The following is a 25,403-nucleotide window of genomic DNA, read 5'->3' on the forward strand; positions in this document are numbered from 1 at the left end:
GGCACAGTCCAGCTCCTGGGTGGTCCCTCGTAAGGTAGTTTGTTCGGTAGCTGGAATCTACCGAACACCCCGGCAGAAAGGCACGAACAAGCCTTTCTGCAGGGAAAATAAAAGCTTTAACCTGCAGGGCCATAGTCCAAAGGGAGCAGGCGAGCAACCAGGCTCCTCCAGTGAACAGTGGCGAGGTTGGTTTCGTCACAGTAAGCATTTTATTTTCCATCACAGGTGACGATAGAGGGGGGTCTATGGGGCAAAGGCCATGGATGTACAGTTCTTTATCCTCGGATAAAGAATACTAGTGTTTTGTTTTTTTATTTTCACATCAGGCAGCTGATTCTCAAAGCAGGAGCCTGATATGAAAAAAGATAAGGTATGTTCTTAGAGGTCACACTACATTTACCTCTTCAGTACATTTGTGGTGCTTTTCTTGTCTAAGATGGTGTGACCACAAAAAACAACATCTTGTGACACCAAGCCTAGGGTGATCTCATAATTCTGTGCCCAATTAACTTTTTTTTTTTTTTAAGTTTTCCATCTTTGACAGCAGCAAAAGATAAAATAGGAAAGCAGTCTGAGTGGTATAAAATGGATATGTATATGGGAGGCATACAGGGCCGGCCTTAGGCATTTAGACGCCCTGTGCGAAAAATCTTCACAGCGCCCCCCCCCCCCCGTCATCCATGTATGCTGTAATGTTTGTGTTGTCTGTGTATGTGATAGTAGGTGTGATGACTGTGTGTGATATGTATGCTATGTGTGATATTTGTAATGGGTGTATTAACAGTGTGTGATATGCGTGTATTGGTTGTATGTGACACACACACACACAGAGTCAGACGGCCATACACACACACACACACACACAGGCAGACAGTCATACACACACACACACACAGACACACAAAGGCAGACAGTCTCACACAGACACACACAGGCAGACAGTCAGTCATACACACAGACACAGACAGTAATACACACAGACACACACAGAGGCAGTCAGTCATACAGACAGTAATACACACAGACACACACAGAGGCAGACAGTAATACACACAGACACACACACAGTCATACACACAGACACACACAGAGGCAGACAGTCATACACACACACACACGCAGACAGTCATACACACAGACACACACAGGCAGACATAGGCGTGCGCAGCCTATTGCATTAGGATGTGCACCCTAAAGCACAAACACACGCCGCGTGTATATGTATGTGTGTATATATATATATATATATATATATATTTACACACACACACACTGCTGTGTGTGTGTGTGTGTGTGTAAGGGCGCTGTGTGTGTGTGTGTGTAAGGGCGCTGTGTGTGTGCGCTGTATGTGTGTGGGTGCTGTATGTGTGTGGGTGCTGTATGTGTGTGGGTGCTGTATGTGGGTGTGGGTGCTGTGTGTGTGCTGTGTGTGGGGGGGTGCTGTGTGTGTGGGTGCTGTGTGTGTGTGCTGTATGTGTGTGCGTGCGCTGTATGTGTGTAGGTGCTGTATGTGTGTGTTTGCGCTGTGTGAGGGTGCTGTATGTGTGTGGGTGCTGTATGTGTGTGTTTGCGCTGTGTGAGGGTGCTGTATGTGTGTGGGTGCTGTATGTGTGTGGGTGCTGTATGTGTGTGTGGGTGCTGTATGTGTTTAGGTGTTGTGTGTGTGTGTGCTGTATGTGTGAGTGCTGTATGTGTGTAGGTCCTGTGTGTGTGTGCTGTATGTGTGTGTGCTGTGTGTGTGTAGGTGCTGTGTGTGTGGGTGCTGTATGTGTGTGCTGTATGTGTGAAGGTGCTGTATGTGTGTGTGTGCTGTGTGAGGGTGCTGTATGTGTGTGTGTGCTGTGTGAGGGTGCTGTATGTGTGAAGGTGCTGTATGTGTGAAGGTGCTGTATGTGTGTGTGTACTGTGTGAGGGTGCTGTATGTGTGAAGGTGCTGTATGTGTGTAGGTGCTGTGTGTGTGGGTGTGTGTGCTGTATGTGTGTGGGTGATTGTGGGGGGTGGAGGTGACTCAATATCCCCCTCCCTTCTTACCTTATGTAGGGAGGGGGGATTCTTGTTCCTGCTGCCTTCCCTGGTGGTCCAGTGGAGGTGAGGTGAGGTGCCGTTTAGTTAATATCCCCCCTCCCTTGTTACCTTATGTAGGGAGGGGGGACCATGCTACCGCCATCCCTGGTGGTCCAGTGGAGAGTGAACTCTACCCTGCGGGGCTAGAGTTCACTCTCGCGAGATTTGAGCGTTGCTGCGGCAACGCTCAAATCTCGCGAGAGGAACCCGGCGGAGCTGCTGGCAAGAGCTCCGCCGGTCCTAACCTGCCTCCCTCCCTGCCTGTGGGTCGGTGGGGAGGGAGGCTGAGAGCAGAGCCGACGCTCGGATAGCGCCGGCTCTGCATGAGCCGACAGCAGAGATCCTGAGATCTCCCCTGCCGGTCTCAATACATAGGCGTGCTGCGGGGATTAGGGTGTGCCCAGGCACACCCGGCACACCCCGTGCGCACGCCTATGCAGGCAGACAGTCATACACACAGACACACAGAGGCAGACAGTCATACACACACACACAGACAGTAATACACACACAGAGGCAGACAGTCATACACACACACACAGACAGTAATACACACACAGAGGCAGACAGTCATACACACAGACACACACAGGCAGACAGTCATACACACAGACACACACAGGCAGACAGTCATACACACACAGAGGCAGACAGTCATACACACAGACACACACACACAGACAGTAATACACACACAGAGGCAGACAGTCATACACACAGACAGTAATACACACAGGCAGAGAGTCACACTCACCTGACAATCACTCATTGTGGAGGCAGTGCAGCTCCTGGTGACTGTTTGGTGGGGAAGCAGGGACTCCTTCCTGCTTCCCCTGCATCAGTTTTCCGGCGCTTTTAGCTCCGCCCCCGCCGCACGGTAAGCTCCGCCCCCGCTGCAAATGTAAAAAAAAAAAAATATAATTTTTTTTTTTTTTTTTTTTTTTAAATCCCGGCCGGCTGTGCGGCCGCACGGCGCCCCCTGCTCCATGGCGCCCTGTGCGGCCGCACAGCTCGCACACCCCTAAGGCCGGCCCTGGAGGCATATACTAACATTATGAATATGAATGTCCCCCACCAATCAGCAACAGCTTGAAAACCTTCCCTTTTCCTAACCAATACCAAAAAGATTGGAGACCAAATATGATAAAACTCCCCACAGTGCAAGTAGAAAAATCACCGTTATACAAAACTAGCAAATCTCAAGTTGGGCTTTGAGACATCTTCCTTGTACACAGAAACTTGAGAAATTATGTTTACATGCAAATGAGCGTAAATATGCATTCTGTTCCAGACTTCATGCGGCATTTCTGCAGATACCCTTAGCAATGGACGCTGATTCAAACACAGCTTTTTAAAAAACAAAGCATGGGCTGTTAACCAAAAGGCCAGTGAGCAGAAACCAGCCGTGGACTGTACAGGACTTGGCGGTCTCATCAGCATGGCACGGGTTCTGGTGTGCAAGTTCAAGTCTCTCTGAGGGCATTTAGCTAGTTACCAAAAACATTGTGATGAGCCCAAACAAGATAAAGCTCCACACAGTGCAAATACAAATAAATATTGTTTTGCAGTTCCATATAAAAACAAGTAACTTACTGGAGAAATTGGTGAGTGACTGACAGCCTTAGGCAACCTGCATGGATCACTTTGAAGGATCGTAAAATTACGTTTTAAAAAGTACATTCTTTTCAAACATATATCCTATCAAGAAGCCTAGCTTAAAACAAAGTGTCTCTTTTAAAGAAAGTTTTATGTATTACAAAGAGGTAGAGCAGGTTTTCACATTGCACTTCTCTATAACACACTGTGGGGTAAATTCTCTGACTATGGCTGTCATTGAATGGGAGCACTAAACAAATTCATTATTCGTTAAGAGCTCCAAGATGAGTCCCTGATGATTTCAATGCTTAGGCAGCTGATCACTGCTTAGCAGAAGCTCATCCTACCCAAGCTGTTGGCATGTTTCATAGTTTGTTCTGCTGAAAAATGACAATTCCTGAGTATTTTCATCTTGAGGCTATATTGAGAGGAACTTTGGCCTTTTGATAATTAAGCTAGTGTACTTAACACTCAAAAAAAAGTACTTTTTATGGACTTCTTCCTGAAGGCAAAGTTATACCTCTTCTGTTCTTGGAAATCTAGTGGAATAAATGCTGCAAAATGGGAGCAACCATTTTCTTTCATTATAATCATCTTCACAAACCGATTTCTTAAATTATATTTTAACACACATTCTAAATGAAATGATGAAAAACTTCAATTTAGCCACTTTCTTCTCCAATAATTTAGCTCTTAATTAGCTCTCTTAGGGGAAGAAGAACATGGAAATGCATTGCACAACCTATTAAATGAACATTTATTGAAAACTAAGGACATGCAGACATTTTTTTTTATTCAATCAAATAAAACCTTAACTAGCTTTAGAGTGTACTTAAATGAACATTACAACCACAACAGTTTGCTGTAGTGGTTATGATGCCAGGAGTGCACAGACAACCAGCCAGTGTCAAACCTTTTTAGAACGGTTTGACTTCTTACCCGAGGTCAGCTGAGCGCTGCTTCCTGCATTCTACTACTACCTATGGAGAGCTCTGAACAGCTAAGCCCCTGCAATGTATGTCCAGCACATTGATTGAGAGTGGATATCAGATAAGAAGCAGGGGCGTATTAGCCGCGAGGCAAACAAGGCATTTGCCTTGGGCGGCATTTTCCAGGGGGCGGCAAAAAAAGCCGCCCCCCAAATGCCCAAGGCAAATGTCTTGTTAGCCTTGCAGCTAACAGACATGCTGAGCTGCTGCTGGGCGGGCGGGCGGGCGGCGCTGCTGGGCGGGCGGCGAGGGAGTACTCCCCCTGAGCTGTCTGCTCAGCTCCCTCGCGCGCCGCAGAGTGAGGCTGGGAGCCGGAATATGATGTCATATTCCGGCTCCGCCTCTCAGCCTCACTGTGCGGCGCGCGAGGGAGCTGAGCAGACAGCCTAGGGCAGCACAAAACCAGGATACACCACTGATAAGAAGTCAAACCATTCTAAAATGACTTGAGTCTTAGAAGTGTGGTGGTGGTGGTGGGGGGGTCTGGGCACTTCTTAATAACCAATACTGTGTGATGTGGTGATTATGGTGTTTGGAGCAATCCTTTAAAACAGAGACTTGATAAATCAAGTTATTGCTCTGTGACAATAAGGGTTTGTCACCAAGGGCAGGTTATCAAGTAAAAAAAAGTTGCTATTCCAATGCAAACACTAGAGTAATCACTGTGGAGACCAATACATTTTTTTCTCAACAATTAGCACTTTGCACTGAATATAGCACCCGTTTTCCCTTGATAAATCTTCCCCATAGTGAGTTAACCCAAACAGAGTAACACAAATATTGATTATTGCTGCTTGTTACTCCAAATGAAACCCTGTTGGGTCTAGATCCACTGTCCTATTTACTATGCTGCTTTTGCTGTCTCTTATGAATTACTCTCGTCTGATTGTCATCCCCCCCCCCCCAGTCTCTCTTTTTGGCCCTATCCTTTCTGTTAATCTCCTATGTTGCTCATTTAGAGTGACCATCTTGTATTTAGATCTGGAAACATTATTAGTGCCAAATTCAGAATGTTTGGGCAATACAGAGGCACATGGCTCTTCAGTAGCCAGGTGTCAAAAAGCACAGGTAAGGACCTAATTCTCAGCAATTTGTGTACCTGGACACACACGTACAGAAGTAGCTTGAAGAATTAGGGAGTTTGGTGAACCCTGCACGAACGTACCTACCTTCAGTGTACCCCTCTAAGCTGCACTGATCTCAATTAAAGGTTTTGTGATGCCGGAATAACACCACTCAATTAATTTTTCGACCCCCGAAAAAAGGGAAATCAAATATTAATTGTAGCCAGTGATAATCATGTTTGAACATAAATTCCATATAACTGGGGGTAGATAATCTCATCCCACTACAAACCCACGCTCTGTTTATCATTTTAATATGCCACACTCCTTTCAAGGAATCCTAACAATCTTTTTCTCATGGGCTTCTTACTTCTGTCACACTCACAGGCAGAATCAAGGTTATTGACTAAACTCAAAGTTGCCAGGAATTCACCAGTAATTAGCATGTTTGTGAACAGTTTTTGTCTTGTCGAAGAGTTTTCAAGAGGATCGACAGAAAACAAGCAAACAAACAAACAGGGCTTTCGCCTTGCATTAGCCGTCCAACTTCAGGTGGCAATGACACTCTGACAGTGTTGGCATTTTCGGAGGGCGCATTAGCAGGACTGGGCTGGAGCAGTTTGCACCATATTTTTTTTTTTTGTCGAACTACTTACAAACTGACAAAAGCTGGGATCCCAGTATCTATACAATCTTTTCACCATAAACACTACAATTATCTACAGCACTGCTTAGAGCTTTCCAAAAACAAAATATAATTTTTTGCCTAAAAGTGACAATATCCTAGTGAACTAATGAGGATTTTGTGAAAAAATGATTTTGTCATTTCTGCCCTATGATGCTCAACTTCTCTTATCTACAGACTCTCCACACTTCTATCATCACTCAACTAACACTGGGGGGAAACCCAAGTCTATTTCCCCCCTTATAAGACTAGTCAGGCAATACTTGGGGACCCTCCCCTACCCTGGTGCTCTCCCCACTCTCTCCCATGTAATTCCAAGCACGGCCTGTGCTGTGTGATTCCCTCCTCTCTCTCTCTCTCTCTCTCTCTCTCTCCTCCCTCCTCCCTCTCACAACACAATCAAGCAGCCTGTGTTTGGGACTTCTTTCGGAGGCTGGTGCAGCGGAGTGATTTTACCTCCTCCTTTTCGCCTGGCGGATGTATCCTTTCCGTGCACTACTGTCAACCCGTCCCCATAGAGACCGCCCGGAGCCGCCGCCGTGCAGTTAAGTAACCGATTTCATGTCTGTCCATTACAAGGACACCGTCACCGGGACCCCAGCCCCCCTGGGGGGGTAGAGAGGAGGGGTGTGGAGGGCGGGGGGATGGGGGACATCCGTGTCGGGCAGTTTAGGTGGCGGGGGGAAGGGGGGGATTAATATAAACAGCCAGGTACAGTGACGTATTGGCATTAAATGCCCTGCATGCCGGCTGCCGGGGGCCACTGAGCCATGGCTGCCTGGGGGAGAGTCCCTGATCACAGCCTGCTCGCCAGTCTCTGTCTGTGCCATGGACTCTGCATGCACAGTGTACTCCATTCCAGATTTATTTGTTAAACAGAGATAATAAATCAGCCTGGGATAGAGAGATAGATTGGAAGGGCTTTCATTGGAGCAAGGCTGGTGGAAACGTAGGTCCCAATGACTACAACTCTAAAGAGGCTTGGCCAGCCAGCCAGTCAGCCAGGCTGGTATTATAAGAGGAAGCGACATCCTACACATGCCAGGCATTAAAATCATATGAAACCTGATAAAGTGGGTACGTGAAGGATGCCAGGCTAGGAGACATGTAGATTTATGCCTTGACCCTGGAGCTTACAATCTTAACTTGTAGTCATTTCGAACTAATGAGGAACTGGGTGCAGTTATGACAAATGATTGATACATCTTGGCTGAAGTACTTATCTAATCTGTTGAAGACTGTATCATTTGTGTGTTTCTGAATATAAATGTAAGAGTATATGTGTGTGTATTTATATATGTATGTGTGTGTGTATATATATATATATATAAAATCACCCAAGGGATTGTGATCTAGTATGTGCCTAATGTTTGATTTATGTAAATCACTAGAGCAAAGAATAAATCCCACTAAAATGTGAAATTTTCCCTTTGTGTCTGCTTGTAATGCTGTTTGCCCAAGTATGTAGTTATAGTAACCATATATCACAGTTGAACATAGTTTGTGACTCCTTTTGTTGTTTATTTGCTGAGTGTTCACTGGCAGATTGTTCAAAAATAGGACCCATACAGACAATATTCATGGTAACTGCTGCTTTTGACCAATTACAGATTATCTGCATGATTAAGTTGTGAACAAGGCCATATTATTTTGCTGGGGACAGTTTAAGAATGAGCAACACATCAGTTTACTCTTTTATTTTTTGTTGTTGTGGTTTTTATTAATAATACATAAGCATCCTGCAAATGTATGTGAAGTCATATGTGCTATAAATCGAATTTATATAAAAATACATTTAAATGAGTAGTTTTATAAAGGAAACTTGGACCCAATGAAGATTATCTGAAGGGCAGTATAAGATGTAACATAACATTCCATTAATGGAGTAGACTGTGTTACCAAATAAGATAACAGGAAATGGAGGTATATGTTGTGTTAGGAAGATTATGTGCCTCTTAAGGAAACTGCTGAGAGAGCTTTTATTGTGAAGTACCCTGTAAAAAAAAACAAATATACTGACATGTATTATTACTTTATTTCCTTATACAGAATTGGATCCTTGAACATAGATCACAGGTCAGATATGTTGATTTTTGTGTTTGCTTGATTGTATCCTCTCTTCCCAGCAATAGTAATGCAGCCAAATCTAACTGAATGGTTTCTCTGTTGAAGTTTGTACAATTTGGCACCCTTTTCTATTGAATGCTTCCAATACATATGTTATAGTTATGGTTTTGTAAGAATAATCTGTGTTATATTGCTGGTAGAGAATAAGAGCCAGTCTGATGTTAAAGGGACTCTATAGTCACCACAACCTCTACAGATTAATGTTGATGGTGATTGACGTAGCGTGGCGATTTGCCACGCATGCGCAATACACCGCCATGCTTTCCTATGGGAAAGCTTCAAATTGGCTGAGATCCTCAATTCTGATGATCTCGGCCAACGAGGCGGGGCCAGCGGAGAGACCAGCACAGCGTGGGCTATAAAGGAAGTTTTAAACCTGTAATCTGCGGGGAGAGAGGGATGCTAGACCTTGTATTAGGCCATCACCATGGAGGAAGGTAGTGCCTTGTTTGAGTAATGTCATGCGTTTAGAATGTTTTAATTACTTTTATTCTCATGTAAAACCGTTTGTTATGTAGGCTCTTTCATCTAGGGGAAAGGTCCATGTACCTGAATAAATGGTGAATTCAAAGTTAACAGTGAGACTAGTGTGATTTATGTTCTCAAGAGGGAAACCAATTTATAAGTAAAATAGGACATTTAAATAGTGATTAGTGCCACTTGTTAATAATGTGTACAGTGAGTCAGGGGCCTTTATTGTATGGAATGTCGAGATTCCTGTGCAGCATTAATGAAAATTGTTGATAAATTGACACATTTATATAGTGTGGTGCCTGGTATTATGTTGGATTTCTGGGGTGCAATTCGAAAAACAGCATTTCCTGGTTGTATTGTCTAACTTGTCTTAAAAAGGCCACCATACATGAGTAGTGTGCCTGTCATTTAAACTGTTTGCAGACAACCGTACATATGTTCATAACTGTCCTGATATTAACACAGGTGGCCTTCTCAATTGACTTTCATTTTGCTCATGTGAAGACATCCTTCTAACATGCACTCTTAATTTTTTTTCAACTGCCTCTTCATATAAGACTAATGCACTGGTTCATTAAATTATATTGCCTCGCACTTTATGAAGTAACTTCATTAGTAACATTCCACATCTTTTAATGCTGCCAAGCCCAATTGGTGTTCAATTTCTGTGCAGGTACTTACGTTAACTGAATATTAACTGTTAGGCAAGAGGAGACAGTCTGAGCTTTGACCTGCATATATTGTTGTGGGGACCGATTGCCATGTGACAGGGAAGGCAGTGGTGTATCCATTGTGCCCTCTGTGAACAAGGCTGTCAGTATGTAGAAAAAGAGAAAAGTGTTTGGTGAAAGGGAGGAGTTATTGCTTCCATGCTGTTGCCAGTGATTTGACAGAATTGCTTATTCACTGCCTGACTGTTATGGACTTAACTTTTGTTCCATAGACTTTCAAACAAATGAGCACACTTAGTTTTGAGGCACACTAGTATATCACTTTGATCTAAAGGGTATCCTTTCTCTGTTGGGAGTTAAGAAGATTGGTGCATTCCATTCTGAGAACAGAACTGTGAATTTATTTATTAAACCAGCAGACGCTCCTTTAAATACCTTTTTATTAAACCTTACTACTTACATAGTCAAAGCTGTTTTCGTGGTGCAAAAGGGTAATAGAACAAGCTAAGGAACATAGTGAAATCCAAAATAAACCTGAAAGTGGACAAATATAATATGCTGCTATCATTTTGTGTGTATGTATGTATGTATGTATGTATGTATGTATGTATGAGTGCGTGTGTGTGTGTGTGTGTATATATATATATATATATATATATATATATATATATATATATATATATATATCGTGTGTGTGTGTGTGTGTGTGTGTGTTTTGTGTATATATAATGTAAAAATGTTTTAAGGCAAGCTTTCCCCCCTGGGCTTACCCAATCTCTGTAGGGTCTTGGAAGCAGAAATTTGGTAATGTTCATTGAAATCCCAGAGGTAGGAGTAAGCCCTGTGAGGCAGCTGTTGGGGGATTCTCCAGAGAATCAGAGCTTTACTGCTGAAAGAAGAAATTCAGGCCTTTCTCTCTGTGTCTTGCTTGCTTAGGATTCAAAGGCAGCTTTTGTTTAGATAAGAATGAGAGGTGCCCTGGAGCTGATATTTACTTTTTTTATGTTTGTTTTGTTGTTGTTTTTTTTCTCCATCACATGTCACAGTGCATGTTAACATTGGTGAAGCCGGCTGACTTGATTTTCACAGTAAATAACTCGACTCATGATATTCATGTATTTAAATATCTTAATAAATCTAGGGATATAAATTCCTATAATCTATGAAATAACTCACAGGGTCATGGGAAGCCCCCAGAGGCTTCTTTATCAGCAAGACGGCTAAATCTGCATGCTTTGAATTAACTCCCAAAGTACTTGCCCAATATTTTGCTCCTATAAATCAAATTCTATATGTTATGTTATTAATAGCAACTATAAATATCACAGCTCATAAAGGCCAGACTTTTTTTTTATTTTAAGCAATGATTTTCAAATGCAGCCACCACCATTCTTGGTCTCCTACCCAATAATTATGGCAGTCCCTACCCACACCACGAGAACGTGACTAACCACAGAAAAATATTATCTGTGAACTCCTCTGTAAGGGACTGAATTGATACTTTCTGTCTAAGCAAAACTATTATGGGGAAAATACAGATGTTCTGGAACAATCACACATCTCAGAGATGCCTCTCGTTTGCTCAACCTCTCCATTCAGTGTGATATATTTTACCACTTAACTATATGATTATTCAGAATGCAGTTCTTTAGGGGCAATGTCTTTCTTCGAATGTGTATATAATTTTCTTTACACTTATTTGAGATTGGTGACCACAAAAAAAAATGTATCTCACAGTATAACTCAATGCCTTGTATGACATTACACTGCTGGCAGCTTCTCTTGTAGGCAAGATCCATCCGGTAATTACTGCTCCTGCTCTTTACAGCTTGCCATTAATACGCTAGCAGTGCGTAGAAATAGCCAGACATGCTATACGAGTTACTGATTTTCCACAGATGTTAAACATTTTCACTGCACAAGAACATGGGTTTCTGCTTAAATGGACAAAATCCAACCATTTTACAAGTATAGTCAATTGTTACATGACTAGCTTTGGCAAATCGCTTCAGGCCCTTTGCTACTAGTAGAATTAGAGGTAGATACCAAATGTGGTAGAGGCGAAACAATGTCAACATAACAGAAGGCCATAAAAACAGAAAATAGTAATGGTTGAGGAGCCCTTAAATCTTACAGCTGTGAACAGACATCCTGTCTGTTGTTTTTTTTGTTTTTTTATTATTTTTTAAAATGTACTGTCTGCCTACACACTGCATTTAGCATGTTGGCTTTCACAGAAGTGCAGAGGGGCATTTTCAGAGAAATAAGTCAAGTGGATGTAGGACTAGTTGACCATTGTGATATTTGTGGTACACCAAATCTTGATTGGAGAGCAAAATTCAGGACAATCCAAGGTCAGGAGTAGTTGGTAAAATAGGCCTTTCATGGTTGAGGAAGGTGCAGGTAACAGCGTATCAATACAGTTGGCGATAAGGATAACCAGGAGTAAGCTAAAAACAAAACATAAGCCTTGCAAGATTGTTTCCCCCAATTATAATCAATATGTTAAAATAGGTATGGTATGTAGTAAAACAAGTTGTCCACATCCTCTATAGTAGCTTGTGTTTTCAGATATTCAAGATCTTTGGCTGTGCGACTGGTAGCCAATACAAAACATCACAATGGTTTCTGTTATGTGCAGCCGTGTCTATAGCCCAAAGTGTTGTTGGGAAAACTCATCCAGCATATACTTCATCACCTGCTGTGCATTTTAGTACTTAAAAATAGAACCCCATTTACATTAATCTGTATCCTTACTACTTACAAGAGCATCAGCGTTGCTTCTAAAGTTTATATTTTGTATTGGTTTTGTTATTTTATGTTTTGTAGACATTGATAGTACGGTTTAGGGAACAGAATTTTCACAGTATAAATTTATGCTGGTAGCATGTGATGATACATTTTACAAAATAATCAGGAGCAGCCATCTTATTTCCTGCAATACCTTAGAAAAATTAGAATTATTCCTGTTTTTTGGGGATATTTTCTGCCAACAACTCTTTGTAAAAATAATCACTTAATGATTATTCCCTACCCTTTCCAGATCTATTGGTAAAGAAACGTTATAGCATTATGAATACTACTGAATCAATGCTTTCCTATGGGGCTTCCAATTGACAGAAACTTACATGGTAGGTGCAGCATAAGTGACTCTAGTGATTGCCAAACTGACAGCCACTAGACGTGGACTCATTAAAGAGGCAAAGAAAACACAAATGCCACTTTTATTCCTTGCATATGTTATTCCACAAGAAGCTCTCCATTCTTGTCTCCAATCTTATCTATTTTAGTACTGATTTGCAAAATTCCCTATAGCTATTTGCTCCCCCATGATATCAGAGGGGAAACTAGTAGCATTCAGCTTTTGACATGTGCATGCATTGTCTGAGTCTAGGCTGTACAATCCTACTTCATTTGACTATCTGGGCAGCATATTCCCTATTAAAGGGACACTACAGTCACCAAAACAACTTCAGTTTAATGAAGCAGTTTTGGTGTATAGATCACGCCCCTGCAGTCTCACTGTTCATTCTCTGCCATTAAAGAGTTAAATCACTTTGTTTATGCAGCCGTCGTCACACCTCCCTGCATGTGAATTACTCAGCCTTCCAAAACACTTCCTGTACAGTTATATAATGTTTACACTACCTTAAGAGAAAATGGAGTTTAATTTAGAATTTCTTATCTCCTGCTCTGTTATTGGCTCGCTAGACCCTGCGGCAGCCTCTTGTCTGTAATTCAATTTACAGAGCAGGAGATATAAACTTTAAAAGTAAGTTACATCTGATTTTGGAAATGAAACAATTTTTTGTTTTAATGCAGGCAGTGTCATTTGCAGCCAGGGGAGGTGTGGCTAGGGCTACAGAAACTAGTGATTTAACTCCTTAATGGCAGTGAATTGAGCAGTAAGACTTCAGACGCTTGATATATACGCACAAATTGCTTCATTAAGATAAAGTTGTTTTTACGCCTATAGTATCCCTTTAATCTCCCCTTCATTAGAAAACCACAATGGACAATTTTCTGTCTTGATTTTCCTTTTCAAGCTCACACTCTGCATTGTAATGCTTTAAACTCCACCAAAAGCTGTTAAAATGGATCTGCCAATTTTCAGTGCCTTTTATTTATTTTGTAAAGACCACCAAAGATTATTACCTCTACGATTGGTGTCCAGTGGTTACATGGTGCACTTAAAGGTTGTATACTTACCTGAAGCTGTCCAACATGGCCACTGCCATCTTCTTCAGCTCCTTAATCTACCAGGAGCTGTATCAGTGCTGTTCTCTTGTGCATTAACCAGGCTATAATTCTGAAATCTATGGAGGGTCCCATGACACATCAGGAGCTCATAGATCACGTATTGTCACAGTGGCTACTTGAATTGGTCAAAAGTTGACAATGGAACTATGCCTGTGTCAACTATAGGCTTTACCACCAGGCAAAGGTGTCTCTACTAATGATATCTGGTATTTGTTTGAATTTCAATGTAATTCCATTGCAGTCAGCATGAGTATTTCATAAAGCTATACCATGCAAAGTAGTTTGTCAATATGGAATAGGGGCAACTTGCTCTACTCAGACATGTAGAAGAGCAACATAACCTGTTTCTTTTTATTATTAGACAGAAGCCAACCTTTTTTTTTTTCCTTCTAATTTTCACACAGAGGCTTCACAAAACATACAACATATCAATGAACCCCACTACCCTACACAAATTGCTGATAAACCGTCTGCAAGAAGAATGACTAGTTATGTTAAAACACCCTGCATTTTCTACATCGTTTTGGTTACTGCAATCACAGTTGAACTTGTAGACGCAGCATAGTGAATATGGAACAGTCTTGGGATTCCTACAAATATTTGAAAATATATTTGTTGTGAGGTGTTTCCATAATCAGCATAAGAAAATATGATTATTGCTACACTATGTGCATATTAACCACAGTATAAGCAGGCCTTTTTATTTCCAAATTCCCCTTCTATCTTTTTAGTAATACGGTTTGATGGTCTGAGTTCAAGAAATTATGGAACATGGTAAAAATGCCAAAATTGCTCATGTCTAAAAATACAAAGTAGTCGTGATTATAGAATCTTTACTGCCATACATAAATATATACACACACACATACACAAACCCACCGTACAATAGTACAATACAATTGGGAAAAACAGTTGGTAGGTATTGCTTCTAGTACATGTGTATCTAACGGTTACGGTTACGCAGTGGCTTCTGTCCACCAAACTGAGTACATACCACAGCCTTTTCTAATAATACATTCTTTGTACAGAGGCTTCCAGCCTTCACATGGAGATAACCTTTATTGTTAGCGGTGTAATGTAGAAGCAGAAATATACATTACCTGACATTAAAGTTAGAACCCTGGGGACTTAAATTGTATAATAAAAGGTACTGGAATAATGTTTTATGACAAAAAGGAAAAAAAAATCTGAATTATTCTTAGCAGTTAAAAAAGGTTTAAGACTTATTTGGAGGTCTGTTTAAAATGCCTGATAACTATAAGTAATTTGAGCAATAATCACTTCTAGAGAAAGGTCTATTTTTCTTTCCTGTAAAGTGCATGTGGTTGAGATCTGAATAATAATTGTTATGAAGTTAATTTGCTCTAGCACCCAGGAGCTTATAGTAAATACATACTTTAACCAAAAGAACAGTGTGTAGCAGACTATTTTTGAAACCGAAATGCAATCCAAGTCTCAAATTTGCAATATTGGGAGAAGACAGTCACTGCTACAATTACTAATAACATATTGAAATAAAATTTATATGTGGTATTTCACGTAAAATGGAAACTTTAGCTTATAATAATACAATTAATTACATTTTATATTGCGCCAACGTATCCCGCAGCGCGTTACTAGAATATAAAGAGGGACTTTACTAACAAAACTATTGCAAATTTTGACCGCAATAATAGGTTGATGAGGACCCTGCTTGAACAAATTTACAAGACCGTCCTGGGTATTTATTGATGTTAAAAGAACACTCTAACTTCTACAAACTGGTTATAGTGGTTGGAGTGGTCCTTTTTAACTTTTCACATGACTCATTGTTATCTAGTTTACAGGAAGTCTCTCTCTAAATTGCATTTCTGTTCTTTTGCATATGAACATTTTCTTTATATAAATAATGTATTGCTTGAATGTTAAAGGATCACTATAGGATTAAGGAGCACAAACCTGTATTCCTCACCCCATAATGTTTAACTATTTAGCGCCCATGCTCACCCCCTTTAAAGCTAGGAAAAGCTCACCTTATTCTCTAACATACCAAGTTCAAGTATTTTTTTATTTTATTTTTTTTTTACAAAAACCATGGCCACACTAAGCCCAACCACTTGTTTCTTGCTCAGGTAATGCAAAAAGGTGTTTTTTTTTCTTTCCCCTTTGCATTACCTGTCAAAAGCTGTTAAACCACGGCAGCATTAGGTTGTGTGTGTGTGTGTGTGCTTGGGCCAGATTAGTCTCTTTGCTGTTTAGTGTTGGCTTTAGATTAATAACGTGGAAGTGATACTGTGACAGACAAGGGGCTGGTTTTTGGGCTGCGGGGATGGCCACAATTTTTGACAAAGCTTTTCAAAAGCGAGTTGATAGAAAAGAGGGAATGGCATTCACAGACTGTGCATTGTAGCTCATTTGACTATCATTTTCTGGTCTACTTGTTCATCCACGTGTTGTACGGGGCTGACACGTTAAAAAAATAAGCAATACAGTAAGCTTCATTTACCTACATTACAGAGCTGTGTTCTGTTAATAAAATAAATAATAGTCATAGGGCTTAAAGTACCCCAGTAAACAACCTTATTCACTATACCTTGATTTGTTGTGAATTCACCAGGGAATTGCAAGTTTTTAGGCCAAAATATCCAAATTTGATGAATTCTAAAATTATTATGCTTTAAGACTGAAGATTGTCTCAACATCAGGCAGAATGAGTAACGCTGCAAAGGACAATGATGACATCTAATGTCTATCTGCATTACACTTGAAAATAAGAGCACAATGTCAATTTGTGCTGGTAAGCTAGTTTATTTTTTGTATTTTATTTTTAAGGTGTGCTAATATTTAAAATTATTTTGTAAAGCCTAGTGCTGCATCTTTGTGGTCTTGTTTATCCATTATTAAATAAGTACCATCTGATTTATCCAGGCAGCTTTCACATTTGTGTCTGCTCTGGTTGTCTTGCCCTCGTGACTGATGAAAATGAACAATGTGAGCCCTTGGTAAGAAGGTTACCTACCTCGACACAAGTACCATGAGCATTATATGAAAGAGTTACTCCAAGCATGCTGTGAGGGTTATAATGACAGAAGTACCCTGGCAGGGGTCCCTGAGGCTCCTAACTCCTCTGCTGATGTGCTTCTTGCTTGTGCACTAAATGTCAGCTGGCTAATCTTGGGGCCAACAAATGGCACACCGTACAAAGAAAATTTAAACAGAGTTGACATTGGCCAGTCTGGAGATTGTGTCCTCTTGCAGCTACATCATCAAATGATCATAGTGCTTGGAGTAACCCTTTAATTAAAATTAGAAGAAAAAAACCTGTTCCATTAAAGAGACATAGGATTGCATAGCGTCTATAGAGGCTGTCTAGGAGTTTTGGGCAGGTTCATGAATGGACCATGTTGAATTAAGTGTTTCTATTCTGTAAATTAAAAATATCTGGAGATGGCATGTGTTTATCCTGCATAAATAGTTAAAGGATCACATTTAATGTGGAGGTTGCAAATCTGCATAATATGGATTTTAAAGCTGAAAGTTGTCTTTGTGGTAGTATCTTATATTTCCTTCAAAGGAATACACCTCTTTATTGATAACACTATACTGAACTATTGGGCCCTTCAGAATGAAGAAAACTCATCTTTACTCCCCCAGCATGCCAGTTTATCCGCAGCTGCTCTGACTCATCAATCATCAACCCTGATGATCTCAGGAAATCGAGTACTTCCCCATAGGGAAGCATTTGGGAGACTATTGTGCATACACCGCACATTGCTATTTTACACAAATCGGCCTCTCCTCCTAGAGCAGGGATAGGCAACCTTTGGCTCTACAGATGTTTTGGACTACACCTCCCATGATGCTTTGCCAGCATTATGGGGGATGTAGTCCACAACATCTGGAGAGCCAAAGGTTGCCTATCCCTGTCCTAGAGATGCATTGAGACCGTGTATTACTATGGGGAGCTTTCAGCATCTCCATGCAGAGAGTAGAGGTGCTGAAAATCGGTATTGCAGGACAAAACCCAGCAAGTCCCTCTAGTGACTGTCAGAGTGACAGCCACTAAAGGTGGCCTTCAGCAGCAGTGTAAACATGGCCTTTTCCTGGAAAAGGCCATATTTGCACTGCTGTAGGGAGAGTCTCTATGGCCCAGAAGCACTATGTTAAGCTGTAGTGGTTCTGTTGCCAATAGTGTACTTGTAAGAGGTTATACTTTTTTTTTATTTTTTATATATATACTGAAATTTAGAATCCGCATTAGCGGTGGAATATATATCTATATCTCATAAACATTGCATGACCGATACTCGTCACATGTCAACTGAACCACTTGCTCTGCTCTGTGGGTAAGTTAACTTTCCAAAAGCATCACTTATCCAGCTCATAACTGCAATTTGAAATCTTCTGTAAACGCCTGGAGATTTTGTTTCCAGATAGCCAGTCCTTACAGATGATGTCAGAATTCAAGAATATTCACTTATTATTTTTTGTCTGCATGGTCTTTAGTCTGATATAGCATGCTTCTGACCAGACAGGTCTTTGATGCAGCCCTTGTGTGAGAGTCAGAATAAAGATGAGGGTGGGACAAGAGGAATGTTTACTCCTATGTAGACATACATCTTTTACTTAATAAAAAAGACTGTCTGTTTTCCTTTAAGAATTTCAGTTCACTAGAGTTCATGTGTCTGAGTTTGCTTCTGACAATAACTAAATGTAAAATCAGCGTTTGGACTTTATCCCGTATCTGCTCACAATAAAGAATGTGATCTGCTCCTCCTACCCGCTCAAGCCTCTGAAAAAGATTTACTTTGGTGGGCATGAGCCAAAGGGCTTTGCTTGCACTGCAATCCACAAGGAGCTCGGCTGTTTGGAATTGAGTTTGTTTTCTCAATAGAGAGACTGCTAGACATGAGCAGCCGAGTCTGTGTTTGGAGGTGAAGTGAGGATGGCAGAGAGAGATCAAGTGTGGCAGCTGGCTGTATGGAGATGTGGGACGGTTCCTCTGTAATCAGTGGTTTGAGGGACGCTTATAAAGAATGAAATTCAGCATCCTGCAGACCTCATTAATTATACAGCCTATTGCCTTTTTATAGAATTAATGGTTTATGCTAAGCTGTGATCAACAGCCATTCCAATCACTAATTTATTTTAAAATATGATTTGTTTATTGGGTCTGATAGTCATGGTGTTTGATCGCTAAACCGTGAGTGGCGCAAAATGGAAAAACTAGAAGGACTTATTCATTCAACATTGAACTGCAGTGAACTGAAATACACGTTGCAAAATTCTATATACTGCTGCTATAGTTAGGTTCTAAAATGTTTCCAGATCAGCAATCTTGGCTTAACTTGGAGAATTAGAATTTCACTTCAGTAACATTTAGGCTAAACTAGTAAAGTGCAAAGTTGGATTTCACTTTGTTTGGTTTATATACCCTTTTATTTTTCTCAACATGCTTTCGAAGTGAGTGGAGTAAGAGGTCAGAGGTTAGCAGTGTATAAAAAGAAAGTTTTAAAGTAGATCCACCATGCGGTTTGTTTGTTTTGTTCTGGGGTTTTTTTTTTTTTTACAGCATACATTTATAATTATTTTTTTTTTACTTTTTGTTTTTTTTTATTCAATTGAGCATCTTGTTGGCATTTTAGGGGTCTGGTAAAGCTTACATTTTGTATTCAAGTAAACAAGTGGCTCACACTTGACCATGACAAGGCAACTATAAAGTCTTTCAATTAAACACTACTGCATTATTTTTATATAGTGTTGTACAGTAGTTACGACCATCCAAAAAAATGTATCTACATAAGTGAACAACATAATGTCAAATAAAATTAGGCAGTCAATGCCTTCTATCAGCACGATATGGAAAAGTATGCAATAAAGCTTAGGCTGCATATGTTTGGGTCAGGGGAGTTAATCTATTTAGTAGTAGTTATCAAGGCATACTGGATGATTACAGATAAATGATCTGGCCAGATTTAAAACAAGAAGCATAATAAATCCTCCATTGTTGCCGTGGAGATAGCTGGGTCTTATAAAGTCTAGCTCACTGTAACTGAGCTGAGAATGATGCGCAAAACCTGGTTGACACAAATTACAAAACAGTTTACTTTCTCATATTGATTCAATTAGTTTTCTATATAACTTCTGATATCATGATTGGAAATACCCATAAAGGTGGTATGATATAATTCCTACATCTACTTAATGGCGACCCCCTTCTTAAAAAAATCTTTGTGCATATGTTTAACAGACAATCTGACAATGCCCCAACAGCATTGGCAAGACCGTGAATTGGACAAAGCATAATGGGTACAAGGCATTCGAGTATACTGCTCAATTTTCAATGTAGTGTAGAATACAGGCTAAGCAGAACATGTCTAGATTAGCTATGCAAAGTCCTAGGCATGTTGACAGAGGTATTAAAATAATAAAATGAATAAAACATGCTAACAAAATATGTCTAATGTGCTGGGTCACGTTGATTTTGTTGAGCTTGAGACATTAAACATGTAGTGAGTCTTAAGTTTGCAAGGGTAAACAATGTTAAAGAACAGGTTTGTAGATAAAGGCATGCTGATATAACCTACATATCTAGAAATGTATATTTACGTGACTAAAGTTAAACTCTGTCAAGCATATTAGAAATGGTAAGCAATGTGTAGTTATAGACATGTTGGGTATGGATAGCCACTGTTACCTTAACTCGGTTCGTGCTGCGCTACAGGAAATCATAGTTAATAAACATAAGTAACACGGTGTCATGTATCAAATTCTGCATCATGAGTGTTGTGGCAAGACATGCTTTGATAACACGCTGGCTGATCTGATCCGCTAGGAAGGCAGTCATCCAATACCCTGGCTGGGTTCATGAGGGTCGGTGACATTGCATAGTCAGTGTGATGCGACGAACTCAGTGGAGGCCAAGTTCTTTCCATCCTGGTTGGTGCTTAGGGCTCTAAGTGTTGCGCTCTTCTGCCGGCATGGCCGGTGCCTTGGGGTCATCCCCTGTTTGGCCCTAGGCTTGAAGAGGCTTAGATTAGTGGAAGTTGGTGCTTTTGGGGTTATTTTGCCCAGAGAGCTCACCTCATGGTGTTGCGTTTTTTTCAGCCAGGGGTATAGTGTCCACCCCCTTCAGGTTCATCCTTTCCTCCAGTGCCGCCCAGAATTGGTCAAATATTGATTCAAGTCAGTCTTTGATGTTACTGTCAGCCTGACATGGTGCAGTGACTAGTTTCCCTCTGTGCAAGCTTGGAATACACAGGTTAGAGACAGCAACAGGAGGTTTTGTGGACTGGAATGACCCCCACCGGTCCTGTGGGGGGTACGGGATTCGACTGTGATTTAGCCACGGCCCTGTTGTGAAGGTCGTCCACCACTCCCAGCCGGGACTACGCTAGGCCTCATTAGCTCCAGACCAGTAATCAGCCCCAGTCTGACTCAGGTTTGCACCAGCTGGTGCCCGCTGCGTCCCCAGTATTGGTCGGTTAGCGGGCTTTAAAGCAATGTATGCAGGGAGCCCCAGTCCTGTGCGACCGTTCAGCTAAACAGCTAAGCCCCGCCCCCAGTGGTAACCCTTTTTTAATAGATGAAAAAAACATTGCCAGATTTAATAAATCATTTTATTATACTAAAAAGCCTATACTCTATTAATCTGTCCTAATCTGCACATTGGAACTGTGCACTATTATGAGTGGGCTCATCATTTTTTAGAGAAACAATAAGACAGTCGGTATGTAACAGAAAGGGCTCAAATGATTGAAAATGCATATAGACAGCAAAAAGCTGCCAGAGAGGGATGGGGAACGTCTGCTTCTGCTATCTAGTCAAATGACCATTTACTCTTCTTTATTTTCAGTTTCGTACAGAAAATCAATTCCGTGCTATTTTATTCTGGTAGTATTTCATTGTCCAGAGACTATTATGCAGACTATAGTGTGAATTCTTCTAGTGCTGTGATGTGTAAACCAGGAAAAAAGATCTGCATTTAGTGTTTAAACTGGATGTCTTTAGATATATGATGTGTGCATGCTGCCTGTGTAGTTTGCAGACCTTTTGAAGTGACCCACAAGCTGAATGCATAAATAATTTAGATTTTTCAACTACTACTGGAATGTCTTTAAAAAAAATAAATTGGGGGATAAAAAAAGCAAAATTGTTTTTATATGTGACTTACCACTTAAACCCCCTCCACCAAAAAAAAAGAAAAGAAAAAAATATATATATATACACACACTCCCCTCCCCTCCCCTCCTCCTCTCGAATACCAATCAAATGAAAATGTGGTTGTTGAGTTTTCAGCCATTTTTATATTTCTAGGTAGCTGCATAAGGAAAATTTAACATTTTTCTGAAGCTACAGTAAATGTTCATGATAAAATGTAACATTCATATCCGCAATTGAAAAATAATCCATACAATCTAGCACAGTTTAGTGAGTCCGCTGGGCTTTTACTTGCGATACTCCAAAACACTACGCTGCATTCGACAGAGAATCCAGTCCTATCTAAAACTGCATCATGCAGGTTCCAGCAACTCTGTGCAAATAAAAAAAGTAAAATATCAGCTTTATTATAGCATAATGGTTTTCAACTTTTTTTCACTTGTGTACCCTTTGGTAGCCCATTTCAATAAATTGTACCCCTCATATTTGCAAATTGTTTGTAAGCAATAGTTGCTGTTATTTCAAATTTTATACACACTCCCCCCCCCCCCCCCCCCCCCCATCCTCCTCCTTCCACTGCCCCAGCATTGGATTACAAGGGTGTGTTGACATTTTCATGCTGGGATGTATGAACATACACTGCCACATGCATACTTACACACATATATACATAGACATTAACACACACTGACAGATTGATGCGCATACATACATACACTCACACACAAACCTATACAAACACGTAATCATTTTAAAAATTTAGCCACCCTCCTTGGGGTTCTGGTGATAGCTGAGTGTGATGGGTGTGTGGATCTGGAGCTGGCACTGTTCTTGCTTTTCTTCCTCCTGCTTGCGCTCTCCCTGTATCTGAATCTTAGAATCCGCCCCTACACTGAGGGCCAACTGATGGGCACCCCCAGCTTGCAGGCCCCAGTGCAGCTGCACCGGCGGTAGTTCCACTACTGGTTTCCCCATTACGGAATTTGTTTGTGTACCACAGGTAGATCTGCTGTTCTAAGACCTAGAAAATTTCAGAGGAAAGGCAGTATTTACATTTCTGCCTACGAAATACCTCTAGTGGCAGTCACAGTTTCCTGTGTCAGTGCTGCACAGTGTGCAGCACCTACATTCAGCATCCGTGCAATAGCCTCATAATGCTTTCCTATGGGAAAGCATTAGATTGGCTGAGATCACCAAGATCAATGATGTTGGCCATGGAGGAGCAGCCAGCCATGGCATGTCTGGTGTGGCGTGGGGGGAAAAGGTAAATAGTTCAACACTGTATTGCCAGTAATACATGTTTGTGTTCCTGACACTATAGTGTTACTTTAAAGGAAAACCCTATAGAGTTAAAACCACCATCTGGGCCCCTCATGCCTCCATAAATATAGCAAAATCTTACTGTATTCAAGCTTGAAGCTGTAACTCTGCATGCTGTTTGCCTCAGAAAAAAAAAGCTGTCTGCTGACATCAGAAGTGGTGGCCTGATCCAATCACAATGCTTCCCCATAGGATTGGCTGAGACTGACAAAGAGGCAGATCAGGGGCAGAGCCAGCATGATTCAAACACAGCCCTGACCAATCAGCATCTCCTCATAGAGATGAATTGAATCAATGAATCTCTGAGGAAAGTTCAGTGTCTGCATGCAGAGGGAGGAGATACTGAATGTTTGGATTGATTTTAGGCAGCCATGACCCAGGAAGGATCGCTAACAGCTATCTGAGGAGTGGCCAGTGAAGTTATCACTAGGCTGTAATATAAACACTGTATTTTCTCTGAAAAGCCTGAAGGTAATGATTCTACTCCCTAGAACAAATGCAATACGCTGTAGTTGTTCTGGTGACTATAGTTTCCCTTTAATTTCTTCTATCTCGGATATGTTGAACTTTTTATTTATTTTTTAACTCGCTATTGCTTTATTCATGCCCCACTTAAAATTTTCTTCACACTTTTCTTTCTCTCTCTACCTTGTCCTTTTCAGGCCATTCTTGTACTTTTTATTTTATTCAATTTTTGTTCTTTCTATGCAGAAACCTTTACAAGATTGCTTAAACTAGTTAGGTTTAATCTGTTCTTAGAAACCTAATTTTCCCATTCTGTCATGTATTTTTGGTTGATTGTATTACGGTGTGTAAATATGACTTTGTTGGTGACCTTGTGCACGTATTGCTGTTTGGGTGAATTTGTTTGCAAAGGAGCTGTCATCAGCATGTGTTCTTTGCTGTGTTTGTTGGCATTGTACAATGCATAGCTGGGCTTTATCGGGTGACCACCTGGATGTGCTGGAGAAATGTCGTGGTGTCATGCAAACAGCCTGCACTTTAGAGCCACAGTTACATTTGACAACTGTTTTCTCTCTAGAATTTTAACCATTAGTAAATCTACCTAATCACTTGTTGGGATCTGCATTCAATCTAGTTGTCCTTTAATTAGTGGCTTGCATACCCTTTTCTCTGTGTCTCGGTGTGCCAGATGAGCAAACAAATTCTTTCTACTGAAAAATGTTGCTCATGCCATTTGTCACGAATTGTCTTAAATGTTTAATTTGTAACACACACGATAGCAAGATTAGTGGTTTACATCTATTCTCTCTTCATATCCTAACTTGTACTGCTAATATTCAGAAAGTTGTCCCACTGCTTGAAGATGGGTTCGATTGCTGAATTTTATGGCTGAGGCACAAAATTAATGTAGGTATTTATTTTCCATATACAGGGCTGTACGTGAATAAGATTATCTGAAGTATCAAGTACTCTGAAATTGTGTAAGATGTCCTAATTAAAAGAATAAATGGGCCCAATTGTTTGCTATCCGCCATCACAATCTACATTTATTTTTGTGTTTCATGGGTGACCTTTACCTACATAAAAAACAAAACAAATGGCACATAGGTCACATAATATCCTAAGCCCCTCTGCGACAAGGACATCTATATAAACATAGCTCTATATTTCTATCACCAAGCTCTCTTTTGCTCATATGTCTTTATTTTCTGTTTTTCTTTTACATTATAATGCCCTGTTGGGTAAATTCTTTCAATTATGCACAGAAATGGGACACGTGTGCTGGGAGTGTCACAAGTGCAAATCTATCTTGATATGCAGCATTTCATGTAAAAACTCTGCACACCAGACTCATACCACCATGATCACTGAAGTGGTTGTGGTGGTTGAAGTAATCGTCTTAACCAATTGGTTATTGGTGAAATCTAACTGAAATACTTCCGATGTGTCACTGATCAGTAGCCGCTAGGGTGCCATTGCTCGGTTCTCTCAAAAAGTTCTGATTTCCATTATCCACAACATGAATGAGTGAGTGGCTCTCAAAACTCC

The 25,403-nt window shown here is 40.7% G+C and overlaps 1 protein-coding gene across 11 annotated transcripts in view; it reads left to right on the forward strand.

Annotated features, from left to right (window-relative positions):
* Positions 1 to 6,857: 6,857 nt before the first annotated feature.
* Positions 6,858 to 25,403, forward strand: part of FBRSL1 (fibrosin like 1) — a 505,865-nt gene continuing 487,319 nt past the window's right edge. For 10 of the 11 annotated variants that reach the window (XM_063454406.1, XM_063454397.1, XM_063454402.1 and 7 more), the window contains exon 1: positions 6,858 to 6,943. The gene's annotated coding sequence lies outside the window, so the exon portion shown is untranslated. Of the gene's footprint in view, positions 6,944 to 8,448; positions 8,476 to 25,403 lie in introns of all 11 variants that reach the window. The other variant, XM_063454399.1, reaches the window with a different exon arrangement.

This window comes from Pelobates fuscus, chromosome 5, assembly GCF_036172605.1.
Source record: "Pelobates fuscus isolate aPelFus1 chromosome 5, aPelFus1.pri, whole genome shotgun sequence".
NCBI classification, from domain to species: domain Eukaryota; kingdom Metazoa; phylum Chordata; class Amphibia; order Anura; family Pelobatidae; genus Pelobates; species Pelobates fuscus.